This window comes from Otolemur garnettii, unplaced genomic scaffold, assembly GCF_000181295.1.
Source record: "Otolemur garnettii isolate 467f Iridium unplaced genomic scaffold, OtoGar3 scaffold00008, whole genome shotgun sequence".
NCBI lineage: Eukaryota > Metazoa > Chordata > Mammalia > Primates > Galagidae > Otolemur > Otolemur garnettii.
Window position 1 is genome coordinate 13,445,516 of NW_003852403.1, and position 16,354 is coordinate 13,461,869.

Sequence of the window (16,354 nt, forward strand, 5' to 3'; positions counted from 1 at the left end):
AAGAGACATAAAGGATAGAGTGAGAAGGTCTAATATATATTTAATTGGAGTGAATCTCTGAAGGAGAGGAAAGAGGCAAGCTGGTAAAAGATATCAATCAAATTAAAGAAGCCCAGTGAATTCCATAAGGGAGTTCTGTTAAGTCAGTTTATCTTTCCTATAACTTGTGACTGAAATCATTAGCATCCGTTGAGCCCCAGCATTTTTAAAACTAAATAGCTAAAATTTATTGGCAAGATCCACATTACAAAGAAGAAAAAGTAGGAAGTTCAAAGAATGCTTTTTTAAAAGTAGGTTATTTAAAAAGAAAGAAGGATAAAGGTATGCAGGAATCCTTTTATTATTATTATTATTTGTAAGTATAAAACTATGTCAAAATAAAAATTTTTTTTAAGAAAAGAAGAAAAGATAGACATGCACTTGGGAGTTGAATAGTACACTTAACCATTTGTGAAAAGCTACTGTGAAGAAAAGTTTGTCAGCTTCTTGGCTGTGTCTTGTTGCAATGCTTAAAATAGATACAGCTTTTATTAACTGTTGATCTTACCATGTAAATTGAACCATTTGATTTCAATGGATAGAAGAATTTAATTGATGTAAGGAACAACTTCCTAATTAGAATGTTTACTATTAGAGCAAGCTACTAAGAAGATAGCTGCATCTTTCATTAGAATGTTTTTTGTTTTAAAAAAGAAGAATCAATTTTCTAATCTAATTAGGTACTAAAAATGATAGTCTTCCTCCATTGTCTCTTTCAAACTGTTGCCTATTTATTCTCTCACATCTCTATCTTTTGTACCAAAACAATACTGTAAAAAATCATCAATAGCACCTGTTTGTTCAGTGCCTTGACCTACTTTCACTTTTGCCCCAGTAACCACTTTGAAAGTATTAAGCTCTTTTCTCTTTCAAATGCTGCTCTTTTTTCCTGGCTCCTGTGTCAGTTGGCTCTTCTGGTTTTCTCCCTGCCTCTGCGTATACTTTTTTTTGTTTGTTTTTTTTAATTCACTCTTTAATGTAGATACTCCCTAAAGTTTTGTCCTTATCTTTCTCTCTCTCTCTCTTTTTCTTTACTGCAAAATTTATCTGTCCAAATTAAACTCAGTCTTCAAAGCCCAATGAAGGTATTACCTCCTCCTTAATGGTAAGGGCCATCCGAGTCAACAGAGCTCTCCACCTCTCTGCTCCTTCTCTCCTTTTTTTTTTAATTATTATTTTATTTTTCTTTTTGAGACAAGTCTCACTCTATCGCCCTTGGTAGAGTGCTGTGGCATCACAGCTCATAGCAACCTCAAACATTTGGGCTTAAGCTGTTCTCTTGCCTCAGCCTCCCAAGTACCTGGGACTACAGGCAAAATGCCTGGCAATTTTTTGTTGCCCGGGCCAGCTAGACAACAATGACAACTCCCTACTTTGTTTAGAGACCCTGTATGTGCCTCTCAGTGCTTAGCAGGGTCTTGCACCTGGCAAACACTCAAGAAACTTTTTTGGATTGATTGATTAATACGGTTTTCCACAGATACCAGATTTTGGAAGGGCAGAAGAAAAAGATTTTTTGTAATGTATCATTAGTAGAACACTAGGTTTGCCAGCAGTGATATTTTTTTGTCCCATACTTCAGATCGTACACTCTCAGAGCCCATCCACAAAATGGCTTCCCATCTAGTTTTTGCATGGCCTTCAAACCATGAATGATTTTTATGTTAATGGTTGAAAAAACATCAAAAGAAGAATACTGTAATGTCATGACATGAAAATTGTGTGAAATTCAAGTAAATAAAACTTTATTGGAATGCAGCCAGGCTCACTTGTTTATATATCACTTGGCACAGTTGAATAGTTGTGATGGAGACCATTTTGCCACCTTTATGGCTCTTTATGGCAAAGGTTTGCTGAACCCTGTTTTAGAGATTAGAGTCTAGTTTAATTTTATTTCACCCAGAACACTTCTGCTTCATGATTAGTTATGATGCACTTATTTAATAGGCCCTTAAGATACACTAATTTTATCATAAAGATTTAGTTAACATGGCTTGGCGCCTGTAGCTCAAGTGGCTAAGGCACCAGCCACATACACCTAAGGTGGCGGGTTCAAATCCAGCCCGGGCCCGCCAAGCAACAATGATGGCTGCAACCAAAAGATAGCCAGGCGTTGTGGCGGGCGCCTGTGGTCCCAGCTACTTGGGAGGCTGAGGCAGGAGACTTGCTTGAGCCTAAGAGTTAGAGGTTGCTGTGAGCTGTGATGCCAAGGCACTCTACCCAGGAGGATAGCTTGAGGCTCTGTCTCAAAAAAAAAAAAAAAAAGATTTAGTTAACAACAGTCTTATTGAATTTGTTTACTTGATACTTTTCTAGCAAATGTTTCTTTTTTAAAATGAGATTACTCACTTCAAGAAGAAGAGAGCCCCAAATTAAACATACCTAAAGCTCACATTCACAATCCTGCATTAATAAGTAAAGTTCATTTCTCAATTAAATTTGATTGCAGCTTTATTATTCCACATAGCAAGACTCAGCTGATAGGGTTAATAATGAGTTTAAGTTTACGTTTAACTTCCTTTAACTTCAGAATTCATCCAGAATTGTGTGCTTCTCTGTGGTACTATGCACTAATTAATTTGAAACATGAACAGTTATTTCTTTTGCAATGTCACTTATGCCTTATTACATAATGAAAACTACTGAATGAAGAATAAAGAACAATGGACTTGTAACTAAATTTTGCTAATTGTAAAGTTAGCAAATTTCTGTATGTCAGAAAAATACAAAGTTTAGGAAAGAAATTATGACGTCTTCCTGAAATCTGGGGGCTGTTACTTTGATGCATTAGTGATAAGGTATGTTTCTGCATCCATTCTTGATGATTAAAAAACAAAACTCATAAAAATAAGAACTTAAGAAAATTATTAGGGACTTTTTATATTTTGCCAGTAACAGAAACAGCATACTAAGGATATAAGGGTGATTGGGTAATTCCTGAGAATATCAGATATGGGAGGAAAAAGTGCAGTTTGAAATGCTTCAGTTTGGTTTTGTATCTTCTTATGTTAGTCTGTTTAGGGGGAAGGGGAAGGGGAAGGAAGATTAAAATCCAAGCAGTGTTTCACCAAAACTTTTCCTCTGATTTTTTGGGGAGAGACAGAGTCCTGCTCTGTTGCACCAGCTAGAGTGCAGTGTCATCCTCTGAATTTTTTTAATGTGTTACTTTACCTGGGAAGTGAAGCCTTAAAACACTAATGAGGGCACCCAAAGATATGGCTGTCAGTGAAGTGAAAGCATTGTTAAAATGAAACTGGAAAATCAGCAATGGACTGATTTTTTTTTTTTTTTTTGCAGTTTTTGTCAGGGGCTGGGTTTGAACCCGCCACCTCCAGCATATGGGACCGGTGCCCTACCCTTTTGAGCCACAGGCACCGCCCAATTGCCTGATTTTTGACAGAAGCCGACATTCATTCTGGAAAGATGCACTTTCCTTGGTCTGTTGCTGTCTGTTCCTACGTGACGTTTTCTCTCTGTGCTCTCTTTTGAATTCATGTTCATAGGTTATTCTTCTCTGCAGTGGTACTGGAATACTTCCATGTGTTGTTCTGGCTCAGGCAGGGAATGATGCAAGGGTTTGAAAGGGTCTGGCCAGCACAATAACAAGAAATAGGCCATGGTTTGGCAATGGCAGTGAAAGTAGAAAAAATTAAGAAGGTAACATAACATTTCTTAAAATCATTTCTCTTTCTTACCAGAATGAAAAATAAATATTTAGTAATGTTTATTGAATACTTACTAAATATAAAATACTCAGTAGGTGCTTGCTTGGTATATTTGAGGAAGGGGGAATAAATATTCAATTATCTTTGATCTCTCTGATCTTATTCCTATGAATTCTTTGAATGGGCTGCCAGTTCTCTCCCCACTGCCTCCCCCAAAGTGACAAGGTCTCACTCTGTCGCCCAAGCTGGACTCAGCGGCGTGATCATAGTTCACTGTTACTTTGAACTCCTGGGCTCAAATGATTCCCCCGCCTCAGCCTTCTGAGTAGCTGGGACAACAGGCTTGTGACTTTTTTTTTTTTTTGTAGAGACAGATTGGTCTTGAAAAATCCTAATTTCAAGTGATCCTTCCACTTCTGCCTCCCAAAATGCTGGGATTATAGGTGTGAACCACTGCACCTGACCCTGCCTGTTCTTACTATAGGAAATATATATCTTTTCAGAGTTTTATATTTAGGTGTCTGTTCATGTTATTTTAGGTATAGTTCGCTGATGAAATCAGTTGGGTTATGGTTTATATCGTGATAAAATATATACATAAGATTTACCATTTTAACCATTTTTAAGTGTACAACTCAGTGTCATTAAGTACTTTCATACTGTTGTGTAACCATCACCACTACCCATCTCCAGAACTTTTTCATCATCCTAGATTAAAACTCTGTACACATTCCTCCCTTCCCCAGCCCCCAGTAACCACCATTTTAGACTGAGTCTCTATGGATTTGACTGTTCCAGGTACCTCATATAAGTGGAATCATATATCTGTCCATGTGTGTCTGGCTTGTTTCACTCACCATAATGTACCATGTGTTAGGATTTCATTCCTTATTAAGGCTGAGTACTGTTCCATAACTAAGTGTTATTCCAAATATGAGAGGACTGGTGGAAAGACATAAAAGACAAGAATAAAGTCCACTATACCATGATGTTGTGATGTCTCCTTAAGAAATTATGCCCTTGGCTCGGCGCCTATAGCTCAACCGGCTAAGGCGCCAGCCACGTACACCTAAGGTGGCGGGTTCGAATCCCCAGCCCGGACCCGCCAAACAGCAATGACGGCTGCAACCAAAAAATAGCCGGGCGTTGTGGCGAGCACCTGTGGTCCCAGCTACTTGGGAGGCGGAGGCAGGAGACTCGCTTGAGCCCAGAAGTTGGAGGTTGCTGTGAACTGTAATGCCATGGCACTCTACCCAGGGGGACAGCTTGAGGCTCTGTCTCAAAAAAAAAAAAAAAAGAAATTATGCCCTCTTCCCCATATCCCCGTGATGAAACAATTTAATGCTCAAGTGTGAACATTATAATTGCAAATTAAAAGTGAGAAAACAGGCTGAGTATGGTGGCTCATGCCTGTAATTCCAATACTTGAGGGGGCTGAAGTGGGAGGATCATTTGAGTCCAAGAGTTGGAGACCAGCCTGGGCAACATATCAAGACCCCATCTGTGCAAAACAATTTTTAGAAATTAGCCTGGTGTGTTGGTACACACTTATAGTCTTAGCTACTCAGAAACTTAGGGCAGGAGGATCATGGGCTGCAATGAGCTATGATTGTGCCACTGCCCTCCTGCTAAAAAAAAGTGAGAAAACAGGGTCTAAATCAACCAGAACTCCATTTCAGAGTTTACTTTTTTGGGTAACTTTTGTAGGTTAAAGCATTGATATCAGTTTCTTAAATTATAGTGACCTTGCTACTCCTTTGGTATTCATCTCTCTTCCAAGGCCCTTTGTTTATTTGCCACCTAGCCCATGTCTTTGCAGAGGGGAAGGAAGCCATCTGAACTGGATTATGGAAAAGTGTGTGTCATAATCTATAAAGCTTTATGATCCTCTGAAGGCATGTTTCCTACAGTTCTAACAGAGGATGTGGTCTAATGAGGTGACTTAGTTGAAAATAACTTAGTTGACAACATGTAGCAGCCTCTCTCCCATCTTCCAAGCCCTGTGGTTATTTGGACAGCTGTCATTTATGTGTACACAAACTTTCTATTGTCTGATATTGCTGAGGGACCTCTGATTTGCTCTTGAACTTCTGGATGCTGTTTGCATGTTGGAGAAGCTGGAATGGAGATGGGCAGGGCCTGATAACTTGTTTCCTCCTCTCAAACCTCCTTTTTGCCTTGGCATAACAGTCACCCCCTTTATGCCCAGCCTCCCTAAAGCCCCAGGACAAGGAGGAATGTCTCTGCTGCTGGCCCCTGTGCCTTTCTCCAGGGAGTCATTTCTGCTGACTTGTGCTTCCTTCCCGTGTAGTAAAAGATCCAACACTTATCTTCTGTTGTATTTGTTGGAGGGATTGTTATGAATAATACCTGAGGGAAGATGACCAAACCAGAAATAAGAACATTAAAAAGGCATTCTTCTAAGAGAAAGAATTTATCTGCAGAAACATCACCTAGATTAATTCTGAAAGGGTACCTGCCCTGGGGGGTTGGTGGTCATGGGCTTAGGAGTCTTGTCACAGGCTTGAGGGGTCTGTGCCAGCCAGCGAGCTGCCAGGGGCAGTTTTATCCTGGTAAAGCAGTAATGTCCATGCCCTGTGGCTAGGCTTTCTCAGGAGGACATCTGGCAGGTGCTGAATCTCAGCGGCTCACCTCTGATGCTGACTGCGTGCTGGAAAAGGGCAGAGTGTGCTGCGTGTTCCCAGACGAGGTGCAGGTTCTCCAGCCGTGTCGGTACAGCCTCTTCTCCGCCTCCCACTCCCTCCCACATTTTTTCTTGCTACGTTTCAAAATTGAAAGGTTCTGCAGGGAGGGGAAGCCCCTTGGCATTTTGAATATTGAAGTGCTCAGCAGAACTGCCTGGCATCCTGTTTGTGTATAGTGGTTTTAATTCACTCTCTAATAGGTCATTCGGCCTTGCCAGCAGACTTAAACTTGATAATCCTTACATCAGCAGTGAGGTTCAGGCCAAAATCCAGAAGTGCAGCCCTGAGTGCTTATTTGAAGGAAGTTTTAAAGCCTTCCTTCCCTGGCTCTGTCGGGCTTCTGCTGGGTGCCGCCTTGGGTCAGCTCATGCTCCTTGTGAGCATTCCTCATGCCATCTCAGTGGAGAGGGGACTTGGGCTAGGGGACACACAAACAGTTTGGTACTGTTTTAATGGAGACAAAACAGGAATGTTATGCTGATGGGTCGAAAAGTCACAGTTGTGACTTACAGCTTTATTGCTGCTTCCCTAGCAGGGACAGCAAGGATGATAACAAAACTTCCTCCTCCCACATAACCGTCCTTGACCTTGCTTCTGGATCTGAGGTGCCCCAGGCCGTCTAGAAGTACATTATGTCCTCTTTGTATTAGCTATTGACTCTCACAGCAAAGATCACTGCAAATTGAGGTTTCAGATTAAAAGTGGGATCTTGGGCAGAGATAGGGCTGTATTTGGAGATGACTCCAGGATAGTAACTACTACCCACCACATTGTCTTTTGTTCTGAAATAAATGTTCTGATTTCAGTCTTTAAAAATATTACAGACTTTTGGGAACAAATAATGACTTCAGAGCTTGATGGCTGTCAGAATTCCTAATAAACCGTCTCCTTTTTTCTTATAAGGAAATTCTACTTTTTGGTTCCTAGAATGATGCATTGGAGATTATAGTCAGTGAGTGACAATAACAATCAGTGCTCAAAGTCCCATCTTATAATTTATCTTGCTGTAAGTGCAGACCATCCTTGTACTGTCCCTGTTTAAAGATAGAGAACTAGGGAGCGAGGATAGCTCTATAGTCACTGGTAGGAAAACACTAGAGTCTCATTGTCCTTTCTCTTCTGTAGAAAAGAAATTCTTATTTTTTGTTTGCAGATGACAACAATGTGTATGTGTCTTTAAGTATGTGTGTCTGTGTATACAGGAACATGGCTTACCTTAGTGTTAGGAGGCTCAATTTGTTCTTTTGTGATGATATTTAGGAAGAATCCATAAGCCTGCACCCTATTTGAATATTTTTTAAGTAGGTAGGAAGGGCATTTTAATCCTAGGTGTGCTGGATCTCTGTTTTCTTCTTCTTTTTTTTTCTAATTAAATCATCTCTGTGTACATTAATGCAGTCGTGGGGTACCTCTGGTTTCTTCTTGCCTCTTCATACCTCTCACATTTGCTGTAGTCTGAAGTCATCTCATAGTAGAAATCTGGCCTAGAAGAAAAATGCAAGGTATGAGAAGGCTTGAGAATTTGAATTGCATGATAACTGGGCAGAAACTCAATCATTTTTTTAAGGTTTGGGAAATTTCAACAAAGAGAACTTTGAAATAAAACCTATTTATAGGAAACAAAATCTTATTTGTGATTCTAATTCTAAGTGTGATTAGTAACATGACATAGAAGAGCCTTTTTTTCCCCCCCAAAATCTATTATATTTTTAGTCTGGTATTGATGTCTTATTAATCCTACCTCCGGGCCTCTTTCATGAAGAATGCTTCTGAAATATGCCATTATTTGTTTTTTTTTTTTCTTTTTTTTCTTTTTTGAAGTCTCTGTTACCCTGGGTAGAAGGCAATACCTCATCATAGTACACAGCAACCTCCAACTCCTGGGCTCAAACTGTCCTCCTGCCTTAGCCTTCCAAGTAGCTGGGACTATAGACATGCATCTCTACACCTGACTGATTTCTTTCTCTTTTTGGAAGAGACTAGTTCTAATTCTTGCGTAGCCCTGGCTTCAGGCAGTCCTTCTACCTCAGTCTCCCAGAGTGCTAGGATTATGGGCGCTAGCCACCACAAAGGCCCCAGTTTTGTTGTTTTTCAAGTAGGATCTTCTAAGAGCTGTGATTATAGCGTTTCACATCATTTGTTTCTCATTCTCTGCTGTTTGACAGCATTTGCGCAGCCTAGGGATGGAACTTCTTCCCCACTTGGCATTCTTCATCCAGGTTTGTTATTCAAATTGAGAGGCACATACAGGCTACCCTGTGGACGTGGCCTTCCACTGTCCTGTCCCAGGAACTCTTAATTTTGTTTCACATTGTTAGTGGTCCTAGTCTGTCTATGTTTCTTATCTTTTAAATGGGGATAATAATAGTAATAATAATAATAGTATAATAATAATAATGCTAGGCTCTAGTTAACATCATAGCAATTTTTTGAAGAGTTTATGAGCTGAGCTTTGTAAGACACTTTTAGATTCTTAGATGAAAGGTGTTGTTAGCCACCACAAGGCTTCGTAATGCAAGTGCCTTCCCTAGGAGCTCAGAGTACTTGTCAGACTGTCTTCCATTCATCCTCATACCATCCCAGGGAAGGAAGTGGGTTGGTTAGCATCACTATTAAGTTCAAAACAGTGTTATTACTGTTATAATACTTTTATCTGCAAATGGGGTAACTGTGACAAACAGAACTTAGTAAAACAGATTATGGAAGAAAATCACTGAGAAAACTTCAAAATATTGTGCATTTGCTATTCCTGTTCACTCTACTTTGGCTTTCCAAGTCTAATTACCATACAAGAAAACAATAGAAAGCATCCTTCTTGGGGAGAAATGGAACTTAGTGTATGTTTCTGAATGCTTCCTACAGTAAGTGAGCCACATGTACTTATTTTCAGGTGCACCAGATTATGTTCTAAGGGTTAGTTTAACTCATGTATACCTAGCATGACTGTAAATTTCATGAGGACTTAACGTATTTTGAATCTTCATTTTAGACTTCACAGCTAAATTTCTTTTTACTCAAGCAATAGTTGGGACAGACAATAGTTTACTGAGCCCACCTAGCCCAAGAAATAGATTTTCTTTTTTTGTAGATTTTCTACCCCCAGGTAGAGTGCTATGGCGTCATACCTCACAGCAACTTCCAACTCTTGGGCTCAAGTGATCCTCTTGCCTCATCCTCCTGAGTAGCTGGGCCTCCAGGCACTAGCTGTGACAGCCAGTTAGTTTTTTTGTTTTTAGTAGAGGCGGGTTACTCGCTCTTGCTCAGGTTGGTCTCAAACTCTTGAGATCAAGCAATCTACTGCCCTCAGCCTCCCAAAGTGCTAGGATTACACCATGCCCAGCCTTAAGAAATAGATTTTCTTAAAAGAAGAATCTTTGAAGAATGTGACCACTAACTTTTCCTAAGATTAAAGAGTGAATAAGCCTCATTTCCGAAGCCAGATGGGCAGCCACTCCCAACACATTCTTGATCGTGCTGTTGGGATTGGCCGTTCATATGGTTTTCTAGCTTTAGTTCACAGATACAAGAAAAGAAGGCTCCTTTGCACCTTCTTCTTTGCCTCTGTCTGAGATTGTCAGTCTCATTTTGCAGGCTTGTCGCATTTGGAGTTATTTCTGGCCTTCAGTGGTTGTGTCACAGGGCATAGGAGGAAGGAATAGAAGGCCTGAAATGAAAGCAAGGAAAAATGACCACAGTGAGCCCTTAAATCTTGCTGTTTGTTTTCTTTCAGTGTATACTGCCACATTACCAGAAATCAATAATTCCCTGTGTGTTCTCCCTAGGAAACAAACATGTACAAACTAGAAATGGTAGGCTTCACAGATCACGTGAGGAGGGGAGAGCAGGATGGTTGGATTTTATCTTGCCATTCTTTATCAGGGAAGCTTCGGTTTGGACCAAGAATCTTTTCATCTCGATGGTCCACATTTCTCTCTTTACTTGGTGATAGGAAAAGTTTGTTAATTTCCTAAAGGTTTTATGAGTACTAAATCAAGGATAGATAGCAGCTCTGTGCATAACATTTTTCTTTTTTTTTTTGAGACGGAGCCTCAAGCTATCCCCCTGGGTAGAGTGCCATGGCATCACGCTCACAGCAACCTCCAACTCCTGGGCTCAAGCGAGTCTCCTGCCTCAGCCTCCCCAGTAGCTGGGACTACAGGCGCCCGCCACAACGCCTGGCCATTTTTTGGTTGCAGCCATCATTGTTGTTTGGCGGGCCCGGGCTGGGGATTCGAACCCGCCACCTTAGGTGTATATGGCTGGCACCTTAGCCGCTTGAGCCACAGGCGCCGAGCCGCATAACACTTTTCATATGTCATATTTAAACTACAGATGTTGGGTGGCGCCTGTGGCTCAAGGAGTAGGGCACCGGCTCCATATATTGGAGGTGGCAGGTTCAAACCCAGCCCCGGTCAAAAACTGCAAAAATAAATAATAAAATGTTAAAAGAAAGAAAGAAAAAGAGATTCTACTTTAAAAAAAAATAAACTACAGATGTTTTAAATTTTCATCATAAGTCATCTAAATCAGCACTTCTGGGCTGCACCTATGGCTCAGTGAGTAGGGTACCAGCCCCCTATACCGAGGGTGGCAGATTTGAACCTGGCCCCAGCCAAACTGCAACAACAAAATAAATAAATAAATAAATCAGTACTTCTTATTTACCAGTGATATCACAGCTCTTGGGAATCTTAAATTCTATTTTTATTTCTTCATCAAATATTTACAGTTTTTGTTTTGGTTTTTTTGAGACTGACTCTCACTTTGTCTCCCAGGCTTGATAGCTCACTACCACCTCAAATTCCTGAGCTCAAACGATCCTCCTGCCTTATCCTGAGTAGCTAGGACTACAGGTGTTTTAGTAGGTGGCACCATGTAATTTTTTATTTTTTAATTTTTATTCTCTTTTTTTTTGCAGTTTTTGGCCGGGGTGAGGTTCAAACCCGCCACCTCCAGTATATGGGCCGGTGCCCTATTCCTTAAGCCACAGGCGCCGCCCAATTTTTTAATTTTTTTAGAGACAGGGTCTCTCTGTGTCACCAAAGTGGTCTGAAGAGATTACCTGGGCTCAAGAGATCATCCCACCTCAGCCTCTTAAATCCCTAGGGTCATACCCATGAGCCACCATACTCAGCTCTCTCTCTTTTTTTGAACTTGTAATTTAACCTTTTTCTTCTTTCCCCATTCAAGTACCAAATTAAATGTGGCCTTTTAGTTGTTTTGCACTTATTTTCACCCAGAATTCTATTAAAATTCTTCCAGTTGAGCTATAGCTAGTAGATTCTTAAACCTAGTCCAGGAAAAGGTAGGAATAACAAGTGACAGAAATGTTCACATTTCAGTCTTCGGGAGTTGTCTGTGTTGTCTGCAGCAGAGCTGCTCACTGTGGCTTAATGGAGCCATGAATTTCATGGCTGAGATTCTAGAGTTAGGCTACATGGTTGTGAATCTCAGTTTTCCACCATTATTTTGTAGGAAAGGAAAGATTTCTTTTCATACCCATCACTAGGTTCATGGTTGAGGCCCTATAACAAAAAAGGAGATTAACAAGAGGCAAGCATACAGATGTATTTAATGTTTTACATGACACAGAAGCCTTTAGAGCAGTGGTTCTCAACCTGTGGGTCGTGACCCCTTTGGGGGTCGAACGACCCTTCACCTAAGACCATGTTGCATATCAGATATTTACATTATGATTCATAGCAGTAGCAAAATTACAGTTATGAAGTAGCAACGAAAATAATTTTATGGTTGGGGGTCACCACAGCATGAGGAACTGTATTAAAGGGTCACGGCATTAGGAAGGTTGAGAGCCACTGGGTTAGAGATAAAGATCCAAAGAACCAGATAACCTGCACATTTTTATACTTAGGTTTGACAAAGAACAGAAATATGTTGGAGGACAAAAGAGTATTTTCTGGTGGCATTAAACTGGGGGGAACTTAGCAAGGCCTGTTTGTTCACATTCTTCTCTGTGTCCCTGTGTCTACATAGATAGGGGAGAAAGGGCACCTCTCCGATCAGGGTCTTAGGAACGGCTTCCAGGGAGAAGGGAGAGTTATGGCCTGCTTCAGGGGAGAAGAGCAGTGGAAGGAGAGGGAGACTTCACTGCCTCTGCTGCTTTCCACATGCCAATGTGCTGTATTTTGGCGTAGCATGTCCTGAACCCCATCAACTTGCTGTGTGCCTGTGGGCAGTTTACTCCAGCCTAAGGCTCACCCGTAAAGTGAGGGTAAATAATGAGATCTGTCTCTTGGGGTTGTGAGGATGCGGAGCAGCACCCAGAGCCCTTAGCATGTACCTGCCTTACGTGCTTGTTCAGTACCTGTTGGCTGTTGGGATCTTCATTTCATTAGTGGTGTTGTCAGTACTTCTACATTTATGGTTCCACTTGATCTCTTATTTTATAATGATATTGGCATTAGGTAACTTTGTTTTTAAAAAAGTCTGTTATGATAAATGTGAGTTAATAAAAATTTAAACTTAAATTGACATGGTAAGCACCATCATAAGCAAAGGCAAAAGGCAAGTGACAGACTGAGGGGAAAATGTATGTGCAGTTTGCAACAAAAGGCTTCTTTTCCCTAACATACAAAGAACTACAACTCAGTAAAAAATGGGACACTTATAAACCTTTTTATGGTGATTCATTTCCACTTAACTGTGCTTCAGATTTCTTATCTTTAATGCACATTCTCAGAGTCTGCTGGGAAAACCTAGATTGGAGAGGGGCTTAGGAGCACGCAGCTAGTCAGTGAGAGGCAGCCGGAGTTTGTAAACAGACTTGAAGTTGTTTCCCCCCTTAAAATAGCTCCCTCTTTCAATGTACTCTCATCTACCTGTTTACCTTTCACCACTGGTTTTTCCCATCTCCTCCTCAGCTGGCCAGTAGCTGAGCCCTTTTGTCCCTAGTATTTCCCATCTGCTCCGTCCCAGGCTTTCCAGGCCCAGTGCTGCTGTTTTGGTTAAGAGACACACCATATCTTCCTCATGACCAAACTTCTACCACTGTCTCCTTTCCTTTCTTTCTGCCACTTAATCTGAGTCTCCACCTTGGTTCTTTCTCACTGCTTCTTTATAGGAACCCTCTAAACATCTAAATTGTCTGCTTGGCCCAGTCCACCATGCCCATTTCTGCCTCCATGCTCCCTCCCTCCTTTCTGCTGCATTCTGCACTTGCCACCAGGCCCCACTCTTCACTCCAGGTGGCTTTCCTGGGTGCTGCACCTGCGTTGTTTTCTTACCCCCTACTGCGCTTATTGATCGCCTGTGCCTCTCCTCTCACACTTAACTTTTGTGTGCTTGTTGTTTTAGGTGAACTCTTTCATTGAAATGGAATGTACACACAGAGAAGTATACAGGTTACAAAGCAAAGGCACTTAGCACCTTTACGTAGGGTGAACACGCCCATGTCCTCAGTATTCTCCTCTTGTGCTACACACTCTGTTTCCCAAATGAGTTAGTGAGCACTTGGGAGACAGAACCACGTCCTGTGCCTTTTGGCATGTAAGTGCGTAACATGTCATAGTTTTCTCTTTTCAGAGATGTTGGATGTACACAGACACCTACAGCATTAGTTTTAGTTGTCATTTTGTCCAACAAGTATGTACTGATCATACGCAAGTCTATTAGATACTATTACAGGCTAGATACTCTCCCAGTGTGTAGTAGGGTGGGGCTTCTCCCTCTAGAGCTTGGATTTTAGTGAGTCACTAGAAATAATTGATAGAACTAAAAGAAAGGCTTAAGACTAAAGATAGAACAATGACCAAACCATAAGGTAACTATGTTTGCTAAATTGTTGCTAAATTCTGTTACTTAATCATCATAAACATACAGAGAGAACAAGAACTGAGTTGGGAAAGGCTAAAATGAAGGCTGGCACCAGCACGAGGGACTTCTGGCTAAGAAATCCATTTGATGTGACATCAAAGGTGTGAAAGAAGTGGCAACTTAGGGAGGGAAAAGAAATTCTAGGGTAATGAGAGCAGAGCAGAGAGATGCTAAAAAAAAACATAAGAAATACCAAATTTTTAGTAGCACTTTACAGTTTACAAGGTACTTTCATATCTTCTTCATAGTGGGTCCATTTTTTTTTTAAGAGACAGAGTCTCACTTTAAAACCCTAGGTAGAGTGCCGTGGCATCACAGCTCACAGAAACCTCAAACTCCTGGGCTTAGGCGATTCTCTTGCCTCACCTCCCAAGTAGCTGGGACTACAGGCGCCCACCACAATGCCCGGCTATTTTTTTGTTGCAGTTTGGCCAGGGCTGGGTTCAAACCTGCCACCCTTGGTATATGGGGCTGGCACCCTGCTCACTGAGCCCATTAGTGGGTCCATTTTGACCTTTGCCCCCTTTGGGGTTGGTAGAGTAAGTGGTGTCATCTGCCCACTGCACTGTCACAGCCTCCATGTCCAGGTGTGAGGCTCTTTCCACAGCCTGCTCTTCTTGCCTTCATGGAGCACAAGAAAGAATGTTTAGTCTTCTCTCAATTTTTCTATCACTGCACTGCAGTTGCTTCCCAGCCAACTTCATTATCACTGCGTTTGCTACTTCCCTTAACCCTGGAGAATCTCTCTGGCAAATCATGCTCTTTGGGAGTCATGGATGTAAGTCAGAGCAAGGTCATGGGTGGGTTGTGTGCAGTCCCTGTTACTGGAGAACACAGCATAGGGAGAAGAAGGTAGAGGACCCACAATCCTTGAAAAGTAACTTGTTGAAAGTATTCTGAGTTTCCTTTTAGTTGTGTTTTGTCTTTTCTTTTATTGCCTTGTTGGCTGTGGCTTTTCTGTACCTAGAAGGCTTCAGTTTGCAGAGCTATAAATCTGTCAGTCTCAGTAACGTGTCTTTCACTTCAAATTAATGTTCAGCAAAGGGCTTAGCAGATAACCATCTCAGGCTGAATTTCTGCACACAGAAGGGTGGATATGGTTTGAACAGGCTGCCAAAGCCAGGAAGAAAAGTTAATTGTGTAAGCAATGTAGACGAGAGCTGATCACCTTTCTGAAAGACAAGACAGTGCAGCACACAACCTCTAAATAGATCTCTGGGGTCAAGTTGATGTCATGTTGAAGAATCAATATTTACTAGGCTTTATAAAGTTAGCCTTTAATGAACCTCAGGCATTTTGCTAGGCCATTAATTGCAGGAAGAGGAAAGGCAACTGTGTCTGAAGTCCATGGTGGAGTTTGTATAAAAATAAGTGAAGAGACAGTCACGTGTCAGTGTGCAAAGGTCCCACCCTTAGGCTCCACTGAAGCATTGTTGGGTACACACATTGCTGTGTGACTCCATATCCAAGGAGTGTGATTATATTTTTCTGGGACAATTTTGATGTCATTTTGGATTCTGCCTTACAAATATGCTAACCACAAAGTCAGGTCTGAGAGTATGGCTCATCCCTCCCTCTGACACATTTGAAAGCTTTTATAAAATGGGAGATTATGGGAAAAGCATTGAGGATGCTGGCTTGAATCCAAGTCTAATTAAAGGTTTTTCATAGATCTCATTTGCACTTGTTCTGTCATTCCAGTGGGAGGGAGCACTCTGTACACTTGTGGTTGTGTCATTGTCTGCACCCCTCACTGGGGCGCCTGAATCATTTGTGGGTCAGGAGCCTTATCTCTTGTTTATATTAGTCAGTGTTCCTCATAAATGTTGCTGACTAGATAGAGGCGTATGTTATATCAAGTTTAATCCTCCCTACAGCAACACTAGGATCCTAATGGATCCCACTTGTTTGGTAAGCAGCTGACCGAAGTCTGAAGCAGCCCTGTGAGTCAGGATGTGGCCCCAGGATGTTTGTTACAAGTTCTTGGTCATATCTGCTCAGGAGATAAACTTCAGATTTGACTTTCCAGATCTTCTCTAGTGCATGTTGTCAGGGGAGACTTTAGAATTAATCAGAGCAAAGAAAAGGCTCTTCTTTCCTCCCACCCTCATT

At 41.3% G+C, this 16,354-nt stretch overlaps 1 protein-coding gene across 1 annotated transcript in view; it reads left to right on the forward strand.

The window, feature by feature from the left end:
* The window catches only part of ASCC1 (activating signal cointegrator 1 complex subunit 1), a 135,391-nt gene that overhangs the window by 118,334 nt on the left and 703 nt on the right, over nucleotides 1-16,354 (forward strand). The gene's annotated exons all lie outside the window — the stretch shown is intronic.